Source organism: Nicotiana tabacum, chromosome 1 (assembly GCF_000715075.1).
Source record: "Nicotiana tabacum cultivar K326 chromosome 1, ASM71507v2, whole genome shotgun sequence".
Taxonomy (NCBI): domain Eukaryota; kingdom Viridiplantae; phylum Streptophyta; class Magnoliopsida; order Solanales; family Solanaceae; genus Nicotiana; species Nicotiana tabacum.
The window spans coordinates 193,899,314-193,919,911 of record NC_134080.1 but is presented as its reverse complement, the minus strand read 5'-3'; positions in this window follow the sequence as shown (position 1 = coordinate 193,919,911).

Sequence of the window (20,598 nt, the reverse complement as noted above, 5' to 3'; positions counted from 1 at the left end):
TATTTTAAGGCTTGTGTGCATGTTTGGTTTGGAGCCCCGAGGGCTCGGTGAATTTCGGATAGACTACGGAGTGAAATTTGGACTTAGAGATGTTGTTGGTGTTCCAGTTCTGGTGTTGGCCTCTGATATCGCATTTGCGAGATCAGAGTTCGCATTTGCGAGCTACTCATTGCAAATGCGAAGAGTAGTTGGGCCAGGCAGTCCTCGCAATTGCGAGAAAAACTTCGCATTTGCGAAGTGATTCTGGGGAGGGCATGATCGCAAATGCGATCATTTCTGTCGCAATTGCGAAGTCGGATGTTAGCATTTGCGAACAAACCTTCGCATTTGCGAAGGCAACTGAAGTGCGAAGGACTTCACATTTGCGATAGTCCCCTCGCATTTGTGAAGCTCAGGTCGCAAATGCGACATTTGCAGCTGAACAAAACTTAACTTAAACGGGATTTTTCTCCCATTCTTCAAATTTTCAAGACCTAAAACACAAGAGGCAATTTTTCAAAGACCATTTCTTTCCTAAAATATTGGTAAATGATTCTAACTCATTTCTTTCAATCTTTCACTTCATTTTACAAGATTTCAACTTAAAATCTAAGGTTTTCATGGCGGAATTGGGGATTTTTTGGGAAGAAACTATAGATTTCGAAATTTGGGGATTTAGACCTCAAATTGAGGTTGGATTAAAAAATAATTGTATATCCGGGCTCGGGGGTGAATGGATAATTGGATTTCGGTCCGAATTTCGGGTTTGGACCAATCGAGCCTAGGTATTGACTTTTTTGACTTTTTTAAAAATGACCTAAATTAGATTCTTTGCAATCGTGGGTAGTTCTTAAGACTTAAATTGAATTGTTTGGTTGGTAATTTACTAGATTCTATTGGTCCGGAGGCTTGTGTGAAGGGAAAAGCTGTGGTTGAGCTTTGAGTTTGGCCGTTGGAGTGAGGTAAGTATCATGGTTAACCTTGACTTGAGGGATTATGTCTTATTTGCCTATTTGCTACGTGTTTGAATGTTGAGTACAATGTATAGGTGAGGTGACGAGTACCTATGCATTGTTGTCGAGTTATAACATGCGAGTGGATCATATTCTTGTAATTGTTGCTTCCTTGATCATATTATCCATGATTAGACTAGCTATTTGTTATGTTAAGCAATCTCATCACGTTTACGGACCTTGGTATTGATTGAGTATTGACTCAAAGTTGAGGTTGATATTGTGGAATCAAATGTTGAAGTAAGACTTGTTATTGTCATTTCTATCTCCCTGTTATTATTGTTCCTTATTTTGGTGAGAGAGAGTGTTAATGCACGAAGGGTGATATTGTACTATGTTTTATGAGTGATAATGCACGAAGGGTGATGCTATGCCATATTGTGAGTGATGCACGAATGGTGATGTCGTGCCATGTTATGAGAGAGTAAATGCACGAAGGGTGATGTTGTGCCGTTTTTATTTGATTCATATGGTGAGAATGAGAGTAAAAATACGAAGGGTGATGTCGTGCCATTTCTATTTGATTCATATGGTGAGGATGGGAGTAAAAGCACGAAGGGTGATGCCGTACAGTTTCCCTTACTGTGTTTACTTTCTTCTATCTGTTTAAAGCATATTGGTTGATCAAGTTTTGTATCACTGCTTTGATTCCTTATCTTGTGATCCCCTCAGCATATCCCCCACCCAATATTTCTTGTCTTGTTTCATTTATTGCTGTTATTAGTATATATATATATATATACACACACACATACACGCAAACACTGTTATATTGCACAAGTTGGTTTTGTGGGTGTCTTGTCTTAGCCTGTCACTACTTCGCCGAGGTTAGACGCGACACTTACCAGTACATGAGGTCAGTTGTACTAATACTACACTCTGTACTTTCTGTGCAGATTTTGGTACAGGACCAAGTTGATCCCGCGTTTAGCTGCTGGTTTCATCTGATCGGAGACCCAAGGTAGTCCTGGTGGCGTCCGTAGGCCCTGGTGTCCCCTTCTATACATTCTCTTTATTATTTCATTTGTATCGAAAACAGTTGTATTTCCTTCAGACATCTACTTGTAGTTAAATCTTAGAAGTCTGTGGATTGTGACTCCAGATTCTGGGTAGCTTTATAAATTAGGATTGTTATGGATTTCCGCACTCTTTTTAATTTGTTATGGTTTAATTGTTGTTAATCACTGAAAGATTTAAGAATTGATTTAATGATCTCTAACGTTGGCTTGCCTAGCAAGTGAAATGTTAGGCGTCATCACAGTCCCGACGGTGGAAACTTCAGGTTGCGACAAGTTGGTATCAGAGCACTAGGTTGCCTAGGTCTCACAATTTACGAGCAGGCTTAGTAGAGTCTGGGAGATCGGTACGAAGACTTATGTGCTTATCTCTCGGAGGCTACAGAGTTTAGGAACACTATCACTTTTATTCTTCTCTGTCATGCGATTTTGTTCTCTTAGTGCTAATCGAACTCTTATATTCTTGATATTTCGCAGATGGCGAGAACACGTACCACATCTTTAGCTGAGCAACAGCCAAGAGCCCCCGGTGGCAGCTCCTATAAGGGGCAGAGGATGAGGCAGAGCTCAGCCCAGAGCTCGAGCAGCAGCACTAGCGGTAGAGCGTCAAGTGGAGTTTGATGAGGAGGCTCCAGCCCAGACCATTCCAGTAGGACCAGCTTAGGTCCCAGAGGGATTCATCGCCACCCTGGTACTTCAGGATGCTTTGATCTGTTTAATGGGCCTCATGGAGAGTGTGGCACAGACCGATACATTTCCTGTAGTACCAGCCATTTCTCAGGCTGGGGGAGGAGCACATACTCCCGCTACTCACACTCCGGACCAGATGGCACCCCAATTTCAGACTCCAGCAATGCAGCCCGTTGGCGTAGTTCAGCCAGGTGTTGCAGCATAGACCGGTGATGAATCAACTATGTATTCTAAGGCTTTATGGAGATTGGATAGGTTTACCAAGCTTTTCCCAGTTCACTTTAGCAGTGCATCTTTGAAGGATCCCCAGGACTATCTGGATAGTTATCATGAGGTGTTACGGAACATGGGCATAGTGGAGACCCATGGGGTCAATTTTGATGCATTCTAGTTGTCGTGTTCCGCCAAAAATAGTGGAGGGATTATATGCTGACCAGGCCAGCTGGTTCGTCGGCTCTCACTTGAGACCAGTTATTTCTCGAAAAATTCCTTCATGTAACATTTAGAGAGGACTATCGGAGGCATTTTGAGCTTTTTCAGCAAGGCTCTATGACCGTCACTCAGTACGAGACCCGATTTGTGGATTTGGCCCGTCATGTTATTCTTCTGCTCCCTACCGAGAGAGAGGGGGGTGAGGAGGTTTATTGAAGGACTTGCTCAGCCTATCAGATTGCAGATGGCTAAGGAGATTGGGAGTGAGATTTCTTTTCAAACGACTACTAATGTTGCCATGCGAGTCGAGATGGTTCTAGCTCAGGGGAGTGGTCAGGTGTCTGACAAGAAGCCTCATTACTTCGGTGGATTCAGTGGTGCCTCATCTAGAGGCAGGGGTACTTTTGGTAGAGGCCATCCTCCCAGGCCGTTTCATTTAGCACTCCAGGTTTCTCACGGTGCTTTAGGTGGTTACGGCCCTCATATGTGTTATTCTGATCAGCTAGCCTACAGTGCACCACTAGCTCCTATAAGTGCACCTCCGCTCGAGAGTTTTCAGGGTGGTTACTCAGGCTGACAGGGTCAGTTTCAAGGTCAGCAGTCACAACAACAGAGGTCTTGTTATACTTTTGGTGATCCGAGGCACATTGCTAGGTTTTGCCCTCAGGCATCAAGCAGTTCTCAGCATCAGGGTTCTCCTGCCATGGTTCCGGCACCAGGTACATCACCGCCCGCTCAGCTAGCTAGATGTAAGTGTCAGGCAGCTAGAGGTGGAGGTAGGGGCATTAGAGGTGGAGGGCAGGCCACTAGAGGTGGAGGCCAGCTAGACAGGGCCCGTCCTTGAAATATAGTTCAAAGTGGTGGGGCCCAGCCCTGATACTATGATTTTCCAGCTAGGCCTGAGGCTGAGTCATCTGATGCGGTTATGACAAGTATGGTTTCAGTTTTTAGTATAGATGCCTTAGTTCTATTTGATCCGGGTTCTACTTATTTCTATGTGTCATCCTATTTTGCTTCATATTTGGTTGTACCTCGTGATTCTTTGAGTGCCCCTGTGTATGTGTCCATCCCTATGAGAGATGCTATTGTTGTAAATCGTGTTTATTGTTTGTGTATGGTTACCATTGGGAGTCTTGAGACTCGTGTAGATCTCTTACGTGTCGATATGGTAGATTTTGATGTCATTTTGGAGATGGATTGAATGTCACCTTATCATGCTATACTGGATTGTCATGCAAAGACGTGACTTTAGCCTTACCGGGGTTGCCTCGATTGGAGTGGAAAGGGACTCCAGGCCAATTTACTAGTAGGGTTATCCCTTATGTGAATGCTCGGCATATGGTCGAGAAGGGATGTTTAGCTTATTTGGTTTATGTCCGCGATTCTAGTGTGGAGGTTCCTTACATGGATTCAGTACCAGTCGTTCGTGAGTTTCCAGAGGTGTTACCCGTAGACCTACCGGGGATGCCACCCGATAGAGATACTGACTTCTGTATTGATTTGGCTTCGGTCACTCAGCCCATTTCCATTCCGCCATACTGTATGGCCCCGCCAGAGTTGAGGGAATTAAAAGAGCAGTTGCAAGATTTGCTTGATAAGGGCTTCAATAGACCTAGTGTCTCGCCCTGGGGTGCACCCCTGTTGTTTGTGAAGAAGAAGGATGGGTCGATGAGGATGTGTATAGATTATCGGCAGTTGAACAAAGTCACCATCAAGAACAAGTATCCATTGCCAAGGATTGACGACTTATTTGATCAGCTTCTGTGATGACCCTTTGGAGGGTCATCACTTGATTTAAAAGTCAATTTTATGTTTCGAGGAAATAAAACCCTCCTTTTATCTTACCTCAATTTGCGTGCATGGTCAGAGCGTATATCCGGAATGCTTTTATGTGAAAATTTGATAAAAATGCTAATTTTGCCTTTAAAATTGAATTTAAATTGACTTCGATCAATAGTTTGGGTAAATAGATTCGGACCCGTGATTTGACTATCCTAAAAGATCCGTAGGAAAATATGGGACTTGGGCGTATGCCCGGAACTGAATTCCGAGGTCCCAAGCCCGAGAAATGAATTTTTGAAGAAATTCTTTTAATTGAAATTATAAGAGTTTCTGAAAATTTAAAAATATTTGAATTCGATGGTATCGGGCTCATATTTTGGTTTTGGAGTCCGGTACAGGTTTTATATGGTATTTAAGTTGAGCCTGTAAAATTTTGTAAGAAACGAACTTCATATGACGTGAATCGGACCCACGGTTGTGAAAATTTGAACTTAAGAGTTATTGATATTTTTCTTTGATTTTGATGCTAAACTCGTAGTTCAAGGCATTATTTTGGCAATTGGATCATACGAGTAAGTCCGTATGATGTTTTTAGGGTTGTGTGCATGTTTGGTTTGGAGCCTCGAGGGCTCGAGTGAGTTTCGGATAGGCCACGAAATGTTTTTACACTTAGAAAATTTGTAGGTTTTGTTGTATCTGGTGTCTGATCCACCATGCTTCATGATCGCGTAGTCACTCTCGCGATTGCGAAAGGGAAACAGGGCTGGGGAGGATTTTACCCTATGCAAACGCGAGACCCATGTCGCGAACGCGGAGCATTGAGGGGTTTGCTTTACACGAACGCGACTGGTCAATCGCGAACGCTTAGCTTTAGGATGGGCCGGTCAGGTAACCTAGGGAGAACTACGCGAACGCGACCCCTTTATCACGAAGGCAGGGCTGGGCTAAGCCTTCGCGAACGCGAAGCATCTCCCGCAATCGCGTAAGTCCTTAACTGGCAGCACTTCGCGAACGCGACAGTGCTTATGCGAACGCGACGAACACTGTCGCCCAACACTTAAAACAATAGCAAAATTGGGAATTAGCCCACATTTTCATATTTTCAAAACTAGAGAGCATTAAGGTGATTTTCAAGAAGCAAGTTCTTCCCCAAAGTATTGGTATACGATTCTAAACCTTTTTCTTTCGATTTCCCTTTGCATTTCAACAATCTTCATCCAAAAGTCTAGGGTTTTTTATGGTAGAAATTGGAAATTTGGATAGAGTTAGGGCTTTTTGAATAATTGAAATTTAGGCGTCATTTTGGGGTCGGATTTCGAAACTAATTACATATTCGGGCTCGTGGGTGAATGGGTGATCGAGTTTTGGTATGAACCTCTAGTTTTGACCAAGCGGGCCTGAGGTCGATTTTTGACTTTTTAAGAAAAATGGTAGAAAACCTATAATTAAGCATTGGGTATAAATTCTTTAGCATTTATTGATGTTGTTATATTAATTTGGGTTAAATACAAGTAAATTGGAGGCGAATTCAAAGGGAAAAGCAGTGTTTGAGGCTTGAGTTGGCCGTGGGAGTTCGAGGTAAGTGTTTGGTCTAACCTTAGTTTGAGGGAATAGGTATTGTGCCTTATTTACTATGTGCTAGTGTAGTGTATGACGTATAAATATGGTGACGAGTATCTATATGTTGGTGTCAAGCATGCCCGTGAGTCTTTGTTGTTATTCTTAATAAGTACTACAACTGTCTAAATTGTTGATTATCAATGTTGAGCAAGATTTATGATTATCTTCTTGGTATTTGTTTATTGTGGAGCATTGGCTCTAGTTGAGGTTCATTTGTGAAGTTAATTGTTGGCACATGTTTGGTTATAGCCGATTCCCTTGCCGGGACGTATTTAATTTTTATTGTTGATTCCCTTGCCGGGACGTATTTATTCTTGTTGTTGATTCCCTTGTCAGGATGTTGTTGTTGCTATTGTTTGGGTGAGGAAAGAGTGATAAAGCACGAAGGGTGATGCCGTGTACCTTTACATTGATATTGATGCATATGGTGAGGAGGAAAGATAAAGCATGAAGGGTGATACCGTGCACATTTCAAATACTTATATGGTGAGGAAGAGAGATAAAGCATGAAGGGTGATGCCATGCAGATTTTCATTATTTGATCGCATTGGTGAGGATTGAGAGTAAAAACATGAAGAGTGATGTCGTGTACTTATTTCCAGTTTATTATGAATTCTTATTGTTATCAGTTCAAGTGTCTTAATTGTTTCATTCCGTTATTACTATGATGCTTTATGTTGGTATTTCCCACAGCATGTTACCCCTCCTTGTTACTTTTGAATTGCTTCTATTACTGTTATTCTGCTAGATAATGTTTAATTACAGGTTATGTTAATTGTTGTGTCCTAGCCTCGTCACTACTTCATCGAGGTTAGAATCGACACTTACCAACACATGAGGTCAGTTGTGCTAATACTATACTCTGCACTCTTTTGTACAGATCCCGGTACTGGAGCATACGAACCTTTGCTAGGGGTTGCTGCCTTCAGTCTATTGGAGACCCGAGGTTGCCTGCAGGTGTCCGTATGCCTTGGCGTCCCCTTCCTATTTTAGAGATAGACATGTATTTATTTTGTTCAGACCCTATTTGTAGCATTCTTAGATAGTTTGTGAGATTGTGACACCAGTTCTGGGTGGTTTATGTTTATGGATTCGTATTGGTATTAGCTAAATTGTTAAATTTCATTCTTCCGCATTATTATTATTTCCGATGTTTATCATATATTAACTTGAAATTGTTAAAAGATTAAAAATAAAAAGGTAAATTAATCGGAATAGTTGGCTTGCCTAGCTTTCACTAGTAGGCGCCATCACGACTCCCGAGGGTGGGAAATTCGGGTCGTGACAAGTTGGTATCAGAGCTCTAGGTTGCTTAGGTCTCACAATTCACCGACAAGCTTGGTAGAATCTAAGGGATCGTTATGGAGACGTCTGTGCTTATCCCCTAGAGGCTACAGAGTTAGGAACAGTTTCACTTCTATTCTTCTCTGTAATGCACTTTGGTTTCTCAATGTTAATTTAACTTTTACTCTGTTCTTTCGCAGATGGCGAGAACATGTGCTTCTTCATACACTGACCAACAGCCCGAGCCCCCAGTAGCAGCTCCCACGAGGGGTATAGGCCGAGGCCGTGCTAGGGGCCGAGGTAGGGGCAGAGCTCAGCCTAGAGCAGCAAAACCAGTGGCGGAACCTTAGGTAGAGTTTGATGATGAGGTTCTGGCCCAGACAGTTCTGGTGGGCCCAGCTCAGGCACCAGAGGGTTTATTGCTACCCTAGTACTCTAGGATGCTCTGGTCTGCCTAGTAAGCCTTATGGAGAGTGTCACCCAGGCAGGCTTATTTCCTGTAGCACCAGCCGTCTATCAGGCTGAGGGAGGTGCATAGACTCCCGCTACCTGCACTCTGGAGCAGATGGCTCCCTAGTTTCAGGCTCCAGTAGCTTAGCTAGTTGAAGCATTTTAGCTGGGTGTAGTAGCTCAAACCGGTGATGGAGCAGCTATGCCTACCGATGCTTTGTGGATGTTGGACAGGTTCACCAAGCTGTTCACTACTACTTATGGAGGTACATCTTCAGAGGATCCTCGGGATTATTTAGATAGCTATCATGAGGTTCTTTGGAACATGGGGATAATGGAGACCAATGGGGTTGACTTTGCTGTTTTCCGTCTGTCAGGTTCCACCAAGAAATGGTGGAGAGATTATTGTTTGGCTAGACCAGCTGGATTACCAGCTCTCACTTGGGACCAATTCTCGCAGCATTCTCGAGAAGTTTCTTCCCATCACTCAGAGAGAGGAGTATCGCAGGCGGTCCGAGCGTTTCTAGTAGGGTTCTATGACTGTCACCCAGTGCGAGACGAGGTTTATTGATTTTGCTCATCATGCTCTCCTGATACTCCCCACCGAGAGAGAGAAAGAGGGTGAGGAGGTTTATTGAGGGACTCGCTCAGCCTATTAGACTGTAGATGGCTAAGGAGACGGGTAGCGAGATTTCTTTCCAGAATGCGGCCAATATGGCCAGGCGGGTTGAGATGGTTTTGGCTCAGAGGAGTGGTCAGGGGTATGATAAGAGGCCTCGTCATTCTAGTAGATTCAGTGGTGCCTTTTCTGGAGGCAGGGATTCTTTTGGTAGAGGACATCCTCCTAGGCTATTTCAGTCTGCACTTCAGGTTTCTCATGGTGCTCCAGGTGGTCGTGGTTCTCATATGCAGTATACTGATCAGTTGCCCTACAATGCACCACCAGCTCCAATCAGTGCACCTTTACTCCAGAGTTTTCAGGTTGGTTATCCAGGCCATCAGGGTTAGTTTCAGGGTTAGCAGTCCCAACAACCAAAGTCTTGCTATACTTGCGGCGATACGAGTCATATTGCCAGGTTTTGCCCTCGACCCTCGAGCAGTTCTCAGCACAAGGGTTCTCATGATATGGTTCCAGCACCGGGTGTTCCACCGCCCGCTCAGCCAGCTAGAGGTAGGGGTAGCAGTGTTAGAGGTGGTCAGGCCGCAGAAGGTTGAGGCCAGGCAGCTAGAGGTGGAGGCCAGCCAATAAGAGGCCGTCTTAGGGATGTAGTTCAGAGTGGTGGGGCCCAACCCCGATGTTATGCTATGCTAAGCAGACATGAGGTTGAGGCCTCTAATGAAGTTCTCACAGGTACAGTTTCAGTGTGCAGTAGAGATGCCTCCATTCTATTTGATACAGGGTCCACATATTCTTATGTATAATCTTATTTTGCCCCTTATCTAGTTGTGCCTTGTGATTTTGTGTGCTCTTGTATATGTGTCTACACCGGTGGGTGATTCTATTGTGGTAGATCGTGTTTATCGTGCTTGTGTGGTCGTTATTGGGGGTTTTGAGACCCATGTAGATCTCCTACTTCTCGATATGATGGCTTTCGATGTCATTCTGGGGATGGATTGGTTATCCTTTTATCATGCTATATTGGATTGTCATGCCAAGATTGTGACCTTAGAACTACTGGGGTTGCCTCGTTTGGAGTGGAGAGGGATTCCTGGTCATTCTACTAGTAGGGTTATCTCATATATGAAGGCTCGGCATATGGTTGATAAGGGATGTTTGGTCTATTTGGCGTATGTTCATCATTCTAGTGCTGAGGTTCCTTCTATGGATTCAGTGCCCATTGTCGTGAGTTTCCAGAGGTATTTCCTTCAGACATGTCGGGGATGCCACCCGACAGGGACATTGAATTTTGCATTGATTTGGCTCTGGGCACTCAACCCATTTCTATCCTGCCATATCGTATGGCCCCTCCATAGTTGAAAGAATTAAAAGAATAGTTGCAGGACTTGCTGGATAAAGGCTTTATTAGACCGAGTGTCTCGCCTTGGGGTGCGCCGATGTTGTTTGTTAAGAAGAAGGATGGGTCGATGAGGATGTGCATAGATTATCGGCAGTTGGACAAGGTTACAATCAAGAACAAGTATCCATCACCGAGGATTGATGATTTGTTTGATCAGCTTCAGAGTGCCAAGGTATTTTCGAAGATTGACTTGATCTGGATACCATCAGTTGAAGATTAGGGCATCCGATGTCCCTAAGATGGCTTTCGCACTCGGTACAGGCATTATGAGTTCTTAGTGATGTCATTCGGGATGACAAATGCCCCAGCAACTTTCATGGATTCGATGAACTGAGTGTTCAAGCCTTATTTGGATGCCTTCGTGATTATCTTCATTGATGATATTTTGATCTATTCTCGCAGCTGGGAGTAGCACGAGCAACATCTTCGAGTCGTTCTTCAGACTCTGAGGGATAGTCAGTTATATGCTAAGTTTTCGAAATGTGAGTTCTGGTTGAGTTCAGTTGCATTCTTGGGTCACGTTATATCAGTAGAGGGTATTCAGGTAGATCCGAAGAAGATAAAGGCAGTCAAGGACTTGCCTAGACCCATATCAGCTATAGAGATTTGGAGTTTCTTAGGTTTGGTGGGTTATTACCGTCGGTCTGTGGAGGGGTTTTTGTCTATTACAGCCCCGATAACTAGGTTGACCCAGAAGGGTGCCCAGTTAAGGTTGTCGGACGAGTGTAAGGCGAGTTTTCAGAAGCTCAAGACAGCTTTAACTACGGCGCCGGTGTTGGTTTTGCCCACAGGTTCAGGGCAATATACAGTATATTGTGATGCATCTCATATTGGACTTGGTGCGGTGTTGATGCAGAATAGAAAGGTTATTGCATATGCTTCATGGCAGTTGAAGATTCACGAGAAGAATTATCCAGTTCATGATTTGGAGCTAGCATCCACTGTTCACGTGCTGAATATTTGGAGGCATTATTTATATGGCGTGTCATATGAGGTGTTCATGGATCATAAGAGTTTGCAATACTTGTTCAAGCAGAATGAGCTAAATTTGAGGTAGAGGAGGTGGTTGGAGCTATTGAAACAATATGATATCACCATCTTGTATCATCCAGGGAAGGCCAATGTAGTGGCCGATGCTTTGAGTAGGAAATCAGCCAGTATGGGCAGCCTTGCGTATATTCTAGTCGGTGAGAGACCACTTGCTTTGGATGTTCAGGATTTAGCCAATCAGTTCGTGAGGTTGGATGTTTCTGAGCCCAACCGTGTGTTAGCTTGCATAATCGCTCGTTCTTTATTATTTGAGCATATCAGAGATTGACAGTATGATGATCCTCATTTTCTTGTCCTTAGGGATACAGTGCGGCATTGGGGTGCCAAGCAGGTTACCGTTGGGATGATGGAATTTTGAAGAAGCAGGGTCGTATTTGTGTGCCTAATGTGGATGGACTTCGTGAGTTGATTCTAGAGGAGGCCCATAGTTCCCGGTACTCTATCCATCCGGGCGCCGCTAAGATGTATCAGGACTTGCGGCAACGTTATTGGTTGAGGAGAATGAAGAAGTACATTGTTGCCTATGTGGCTTGGTGTTTGAATTGTCAGCAGGTAAAGTACGAGCATCAGAGACCTGGTGGTTTGTTTCAGAAGATTGAGATTCCTGAGTGGAAGTGGGAGTGTATCACTATGGACTTCGTTGTTGGACTCCCACGAACTTAGAGGAAATTTTATGCAGTGTGGGTTATAGTGGATAGGCTGACCAAGTTGGCGCATTTCATTCCTGTGGCGGTTTCTTATTCTTCTGAGCGGTTGGCAGAGATTTACATCTGGGAGATTGTTCGTCTTCATGGTATGCCCATGTCTATCATTTATGATCGGGGTACACAGTTTACCTCGCATTTCTGGAGGGCAGTACAGTGTGAGTTGGGTACGCGGGTAGAATTGAGCACATCATTTCATCCTCAAACAGATGGACAGTCCGAGCGTACTATTTAGATTTTGGAGGATATGCTCCGAGTATGTGTTATTGACTTTGGAGGTTCTTGGGATCAGTTCTTGCCATTAACAGAGTTTGCCTATAACAACAGCTACCAGTCGAGCATTCAGATGGCTCCCTATGAGGCATTATATGGTAGGAGGTGTCGGTCAACGGTTGGGTGGTTTGAGCTGGGAGAGGCTCGGTTGTTGGGTACAGATTTAGTTCAGAATGCCTTGGGCAAGATTAAGATCATTCAGGATAGGCTTCGTATAGCTCAGTCCAGGCAAAAGAGTTATGCCGACCGCAAGGTTCATGATGTGGAATTTATGGTCGGACAGCGAGTGATGCTTCGGGTGTCGCCCATAAAGGGCGTGATAAGATTTGGGAAGAAGGGCAAGCTAAGCCCTAGGTTCATGGGTCCTTTTGAGATTCTTGATCGAGTGGGAGAGGTGGCTTACAGACTTGCATTGCCGCCGAGTTTATCAGCTGTGCACCCAGTGTTTTATGTGTCCATGCTTCGGAAGTATCACGACGATCCATCCCACGTGTTAGATTTCAGCACTGTCCAGTTAGACAAAGATCTGACCTATGAGGAGGAGCCGGTGGCCATTCTAGATCGGTAAGTTCGTCAGTTGATATCGAAGAGTTACCCTTCTGTTCGTGTTCAGTGGAGAGGTCAGCCTACCGAGGCAGCTGCCTGTGAGTCCAAGTCTGATATATGGAGTCAATATTCCCATCTTTTCCCCGACTCAGGTACTTCTTTTCTATGTCTATCGAGGATGAACGATTATTTTAGAGGTGGAGAATGTGGAGTCTTCACTTGATTTAAAAGTCAATTATGTGTTTCGAGGCCTTAAAAACCTCCTTTTATCTCACCTCGATTTGTGTGTGCGGTCCAAGCATATATCCGGAATGCTTTTATTTGAAAATTTGATAAAAATGCTAATTTTGCCTTTGAAATTGAATATAAGTTGACTTCGGTCAACATTTTGGGTAAACGGACCCAGACTTGTGATTTGACGATCCCGGAGGGTCCGTAGGAAAATATGGGACTTGGGCGTATGCATGGAACTGAATTCTAAGGTCCCAAGCCTGAGAAATGAATTTTTGAAGAAAATTGTTTAACTGAAATTATAAGAGTTTCTAAAAATTTAAAAATGTTTGAATTCGATGGTATCGGGACCGTATTTCTGTTCCGGAGCCCGGTACAAGTCGTATATGGTATTTAAGTTGAGACTGTAAAATTTGGTAAGAAACGAACGTCAAATAACGTAAATCGGACTCTCGGTTGTAAAAATTTAAACTTAAGAGTTATTGAGATTTTTCTTTGATTTTGATGCTAAACTCATAGTTCGAGGTGTCATTTTGGTGATTTGATCGCACGAGTAAAGCCATATGATGTTTTTAGGGTTGTTTCCATGTTTGGTTTGGAGCCCCGAGGGCTCGGGTGAGTTTCGGATAAGGCACAAGATGTTTTTACACTTAGAAAAGTTGCAGATTTTGCTCTATCAGGTGTCTGATGCACCATGCGTCGTGATCGCGTAGTCAGTCTCGCGATCGCTAAAGGGAAACAGGGATGGGGAGGATTTTACCATATGCGAACGCGAGACCCAGGTCACGAACGCTGAGTATTGGGGGGTTTACTCTATGCGAACGCGACCGGTCGACCACGAACGCGTATCTTTAGGATGGGCCGGTTAGGGAACCTAGGGAGAACTACGCGAACGCGACCCCTTTATCGCGAACGCGAAGGTATGGCTGGGCTAAGACTTCACGAATGCAAAGCATCTCCCGCGATCGCGTAAGTCCTCAACTAGCAGCTTTTCACGAACGCAACAGTGCTCACGCGAACACGATGAACACTGTCGCACAACACTTAAAACAGTAGCAAAATCGGGAATAGCCCACATTTTCATATTTTCAAAACTAGAGAGCATTGAGGCGATTTTCAAGAAGCAAGTTCTTCCCCAAAGTATTGGTATATGATTCTAAACCTCTCACGCCCCAAACCTGAGGGGCGAGACCGGCACCCAGTGCCTCACCTATCCTTGTGTACCAACTTGCAACTAAGGGACTCTGAGTATATAATGTCATACTTTGGCCATGGGCCACATTACAAGATAACTGCGAATGCTGACTAAATGTCAATATAAAACTAGGCCGACAAGGTCGTCGTAACTATTACAACTGACAAACCAACCAACCAAATATACATACAAGGCCTACAAGCCCAATATATTGCACTAATTGACATGATATGTCTACAAGCCTCTACTGATGGATATACTGTTATCGAAACAGCTCCCCCCTACTCATAACATATATACATATATATACAATATGCACATAAGGCTCTAGTCCCGGAAACTCTAAAAGACATGGAGCTTACCGATCAAGCTGAACTCGGGCAACACTTAATGATAAGGCCTACCTGTCTGTCTGTTTGTCTGACCTGCATGCATGGAATGCAGTGCCCCCAGAAAAGGGACGTCAGTACGAAATAATGTACTGAGTATGCAAAGCAATATACTAAAAGCTGGAACTGAACTGATAATATAATAACTGCAAGTAGCTGGAAGACAAAGATAATCTGAAGATATGCTTACCTGTTGATACTGACTCAACTCTCTCAATATAGTAAGTAAAATAGTTGTCCGACCCTATAAGGCTCGGTATATATATAACTGCTCTACCATAGTAGGCTCGCTCATAGGCGCTCGGCCATACTAGGCTCTGTATCTTGACCAACTGGGATCACTCATAGGGGCTTGGCCACAGTAGGCTCGGTATATAACTTACCATCTGATTAGAGGTTGCCCAATAGGGGCCTGCCCATTGATTATAGCTTGATGGTAATGAAATAATTTAGTATTGTATATATAAACTCTCTGCTCTCTTTACTGGAATAAGAAAATACTCAATTGAATATGAAGACCCGATAAGGAGAATATTGTAACTTACAAAACTAGAAAAATATACGTAATTTGCGAGACTAGCAAAATATACAAAAATTCCGGGATACGAATTTTTCTGTATGCCTCGTTATCAAACTTGTATAATGATGAGATCATGCTAAAATGAAGGAAGAGCTTATACTTAACATACCCGGAGTAGGAAAAAATCCATATGATATTCTTGGAAAAGATTGTACCGTACTCTGTTAGAACCGCAAAATTTCTCCGTTGCTAAGACTCTAAAAATGCTAGCTGAAATTGTTGAAACTTGTAAAAAATAAATCACGCTGCTTAAGTATACAATATGATTTTAGGTGTATTTGAGAATGGGAATTTGAAAGAGCTTTTTAAGAGTACTAACGTTTTCCTTCTCTGTTAGTGCCTTAGTAAGAGTTTTTGGCAAGAATTGTAACATGATTTTGGTTTTGAAAATTTTAAGGTATTGAGATGTCTTGCAATTAAATTATCAAGATGCCACCTATTCTTATGTGACCATAAGTCACTTAATTTCTAGTGTCTCGCCACCACATGGGGTGGGGTGGGGTTCTTTTTAATTTTATCATTTATTAGGTAATTAGGTAATGCATCGTTACCCGGTAATTAACCAATTACCCGCATAATTAAAAATTATCTCAAATTATTTAAAATTCTACTTATTTTTAATACCCTTTTATATATATAATACTATCATGTTCATATGGTACCTTGTATGGTACTAGTCCATAAATATCGAGTATTTTTGCTCGGGCCGTATTTTACCCCAAAATGTCAAACTTGGACAAAATTCATTTTCTTTGACTTGCTCCCCCTTTCACCTTCATGAATTTACTAATCGCTTGTGAAATAGCATAATCCTTATAGTCTCCAAATAATCTTTTACTTGGACTGATGTCAATTACCTTACGACAAATTTAACATACAATACTTTAGGGTGCAACATCGTCGTAACTTAATACTGTGAAGCGTGACATCACCGTAATGTAATACTGCTGGGTGCAACACTGTCATAACTTAATACTGCAAAGCGTAACATCACCGTAAGTAATACTGCTGGGTCCAATACTGTCGTAACTTAATACTGCGAAACGTAACATCATTATAATGTAATACTGCAAGGTGTAACATCATCGTAATATATTACTGCAGAGGGTAACTTCATCGTAATATATCACTGCAGAGCATAACATTAATGTAATACTGCGGGGCGTAACAAAACCTTTTTCTTTTGATTTCCCTTTGCATTTCATCAATCTTCATCCAAAAACTAGGGTTTTTATGGTAGAAATTGGGAATTTGGGTAGAGTTAGGGCTTTTTGAATAATTGAAATTTAGACCTCGTTTTGGGGTCGGATTTCGAAACTAATTATATATTCGGGCTCATGGGTGAGTGGGTGATCGATTTTTGGTCTGAACCTCGAGTTTTGACCAAGCAGGCCCGGGGTGGTCGATTTTTGACTTTTGGGGGAAAATGATAGAAAACCTATAATTAAGCATTGGGTATAAATTCTTTAGCATTTATTGATGTTGGTAAATTAATTTGGGTTAGATACAAGTAAATTGGAGGTGAATTCAAAAGGAAAAGCGGTGTTTGAGGCTTGAGTTGGCCGTGGAAGTTCGAGGTAAGTGTTTGGTCTAACCTTAGCTTGAGGGAATATGTATTGTGCCTTATTTGCTATGTGCTAGTGTAGTGTACGACGTATAGGTATGGTGACGAGCATCTATACGTTGGTGTCAAGCATGCCTGTGAGTCTTAAATTGTGATCGTTGTGTTTCTTAATAAGTACTAGAACTGTCTAAATTGTTGATTATCCATGTTGAGCAAGATTTATGATTATCTTCTTGGTATTTGTTTATTGTGGAGCATTGACTCTAGTTGAGATTCATTTGTGAAGTTAATTGTTGGCACAAGTTTGGTTATAGCTAATTCCCTTTCCGGGACGTATTTAATTCTTATTGTTGATTCTCTTGCCAGGACGTATTTATTCTTATTGTTGATTCCCTTGTCAGGATGTTGTTGTTGTTATTGTTTGGTTGAGGAAAGAGTGATAAAGCACGAATGGTGATGTTGTGCATATTCATACTTATGCATTTGGTGAGGAAAGAGTGATAAAGCACGAAGGGTGATGCCGTGTACATTTACATTGATATTGATGCATATGGTGAGGAAGAGAGATAAAGCACGAAGGGTGATGCCGTGCACATTTCAAATACTTATATGGTGAGGAAGATAGATAAAGTACGAAAGGTGATGATGTGCACATTTTCATTATTTGATAGCATTGGTAAGGATTGAGAATAAAAGCACGAAGGGTGATGTCGTGCATTTATTGTCAGTTTGTTATGATTTCTTGTTATTATCAGTTCAAGTGTCTTAATTGTTTCATTTCATTATTGCTGTGATTCTTTATGTTGGTATTTCCCCACAGCATGTTACCCCTCCCCGTTACTTTTGAATTGCTTCAATTACTGTTATTCTGCTAGATACTGTTTAACTGCAGGTTATGTTAATTATTGTGTCCTAGCCTCATCACTACTTCATCGAGGTTAGACTCGACACTTACTAGCACATGGGATCGGTTGTACTGACACTACACTCTACACTCTTTTGTGCAGATCCCGGTACTGGAGAATACAGACCTTAGCTAGGGGTTGCTGCCTTCAGTCCATCGGAGACCCGAGGTAGCCTGTAGGCGTTCACAGACCTTGGCATCCCCTTCCTATATTGTTTATTCTGTTCTTTTCTATTTCAGAGTTCAGACCCTATTTGTAGCATTCTTAGATAGTCCGTGAGATTGTGACACCAGTTCTGGGTGGTTTATGTTTATGGATTCGTATTGGTATTAGCTAAATTGTTAAATTTTATTCATTCGCATTATTATTTCTGCTGTTTATCATATGTTAACTTGAAATTGTTAAGAGATTAAAAACGAAAAGGGTAAATTAATTGGAATAGCTGGCTTGACTAGCTTTCACTAGTAGGTGCCATCACGACTCTCGAGGGCGGGAAGTCCTAGTCGCGATAGCTTTAGGGCGCCAAGGTGTTTTCAACGATTGATTTGAGGTCTAGCTTCCATCAGTTGAGGGTTAGGGCATCCGATGTCCCTAAGATAGCTCTTCGGACTCGGTATAAGCATTATGAGTTTCTACTGATATCAATTGGGCTGACAAAAACCCAGCAGCATTTATGGATATGATGAACCAAGTGTTCAAGCCATATTTGGATTCCTTTGTGATTGTGTTTATTGATGGTATCTTAATCTACTCTCGCAATCGGGAGGAGCATGAGCAACACCTTCAGATCGTTCTTCAGACTCTGAAAGACAGCCAGTTATATGCTAAGTTTTCAAAATGCGAGTTTTGGTTGGACTCAATCGCCTTCTTGGGGAACGTTGTATCAATAGAGGGTATTCAGGTGGATTCTAAGAAGATTGAGGCAGTCAAGAACTAGCCTAGACCCATATCAGTTATAGAGATCCGGAGTTTCTTGGTATTGGTGGGCTATTACCATCGGTTTGTGGAGGGGTTTTCATCTGTAGCAGCCCCGTTGACCAGGTTGACCCAGAAGGGTGCCCCGTTTAGATGGTTAGACGAGTGTGAGGTGAGCTTTCAGAAGATGAAGACTGCTTTGACTACGGCACCGGTGTTGGTGTTGCCTATAGGTTCAGGGCCTTATACAATATATTGTGATGCATCTCGTATTGGTCTGGGTACGGTATTGATGCAGGGTGGCAAAGTAATTGCATATGCTTCACGGCAGTTGAAGGTTCATGAGAAGAATTATCCTGTTCATGACTTAGGGCTGGCATCCATTGTTCACACGCTGAAGATTTGGAGGAACTATCTTTATGGCGTGACGTGTGAGGTATTCACGGATCATCGGAGTTTGCAGTATTTGTTCAAGTAAAAAGAGCTCAATTTGAGGCAGAGGAGATAGTTAGAGCTATTGAAAGACTATGACATCACCATCTTGTATAATCCCGGGAAGGCCAACGTGGTAGTTGATGCTTTGAGTAAAACGTCAGTGAGTATGGGCAGCCTTGCGTACATTCCAGTTAGTGAGAGACCGCTTTCATTAGATGTTAAGGACTTGGCCAATCAGTTCGTGAGGTTGGATATTTCTGAGCCTAATCGTGTTCTAGCTTGTGCGGTCGCTCGGTCTTCATTGTTTGAGCGCATCAGGGAGCGTCAGTATGATGACCCTCATTTTCTTATCCTTAGGGACATAGTGCGGCACATTGATGCCAAGCAGGTTACGGTTGGAAATGATGAGGTTTTGAGGATGCAGGGTCATGTTTTTGTGCCTAATGTGGATAGATTTCGTGAGTTGATTCTAGAGGAAGCCTACAGTTCCTGGTATTCTATTCATCCGAGCACTACCAAAATGCATCAGGACTTGCGGCATCATTATTGGTGAAGGAGAATGAAGAATGACATAGTGGCATATGTGGCTCGGTGTCTAAGTTGTCAGCAAGTAAAGTATGAGCATCAGAGACCTGGTGGTAGACGTGGTAAAATGGTTAAAAGAAAACAGTTATCCATCCATATTATCCATCAAAAAATGGATTGGATAATGAACCATTTAAAAATGGGTCAAGTATGGATAAAGAACCATATTATCCACTTAAAAATGATTAACCAAATGGATAATTAATGTGTTTAACTTTTACATTTGTAAAGCCTTAAATTGGAGTTCCACAAGTTTAGAAGACTAAGAATTCTCTCATAAGTGATCATATATAAGAAGTCATGGATAATATGGATATCCATATTATCCTTCAGATAAACCCATCTTTATCTGTCTCAAATATGGGTTGGGTTGGATAATTTATACTTTTTTTTAGATTACATGTTTTGACCCGCTCACATCTGACCCACCCTCCCGTTTGCCACCCCTACCTGGTGGTTTGCTTCAGAAGATAGAGATTCCTGAGTGGAAGTGGGAGCATACCACTATAGATTTCATTGTTGAACTCCCACGGACTCATAGAAAGTTCATTGTAGTGGGTCATTGTGGAGAGAGTGACAAAATTAGCGCATTTCATTCCTGTGGCAGTTGCCTATTCTTCAGAGCGGTTGGAAGAGATTTATATCCGCGAGATCGTTCGTCAGTGTCTATTATTTCTGATCGAGTTATGCAGTTCACCTCATATTTCTGGATGGCAGTGCAGCGTGAGTTGGGCACACGGGTTGAGCTGAGCACAACATTTCATCCTCAGATGGACAGTCCAAGCACACTATTCAGATATTGGAGGATATGCTCTGCACTTGTGTTATTGACTTTGTAAGCTCATGGGATCAGTTCTTACCACTTGCGGAGTTCTTCTATAACAACAACTATCAGTCGAGCATCAGGATGGCTCCCTATAAGGACTTATATGGTAGACGGTG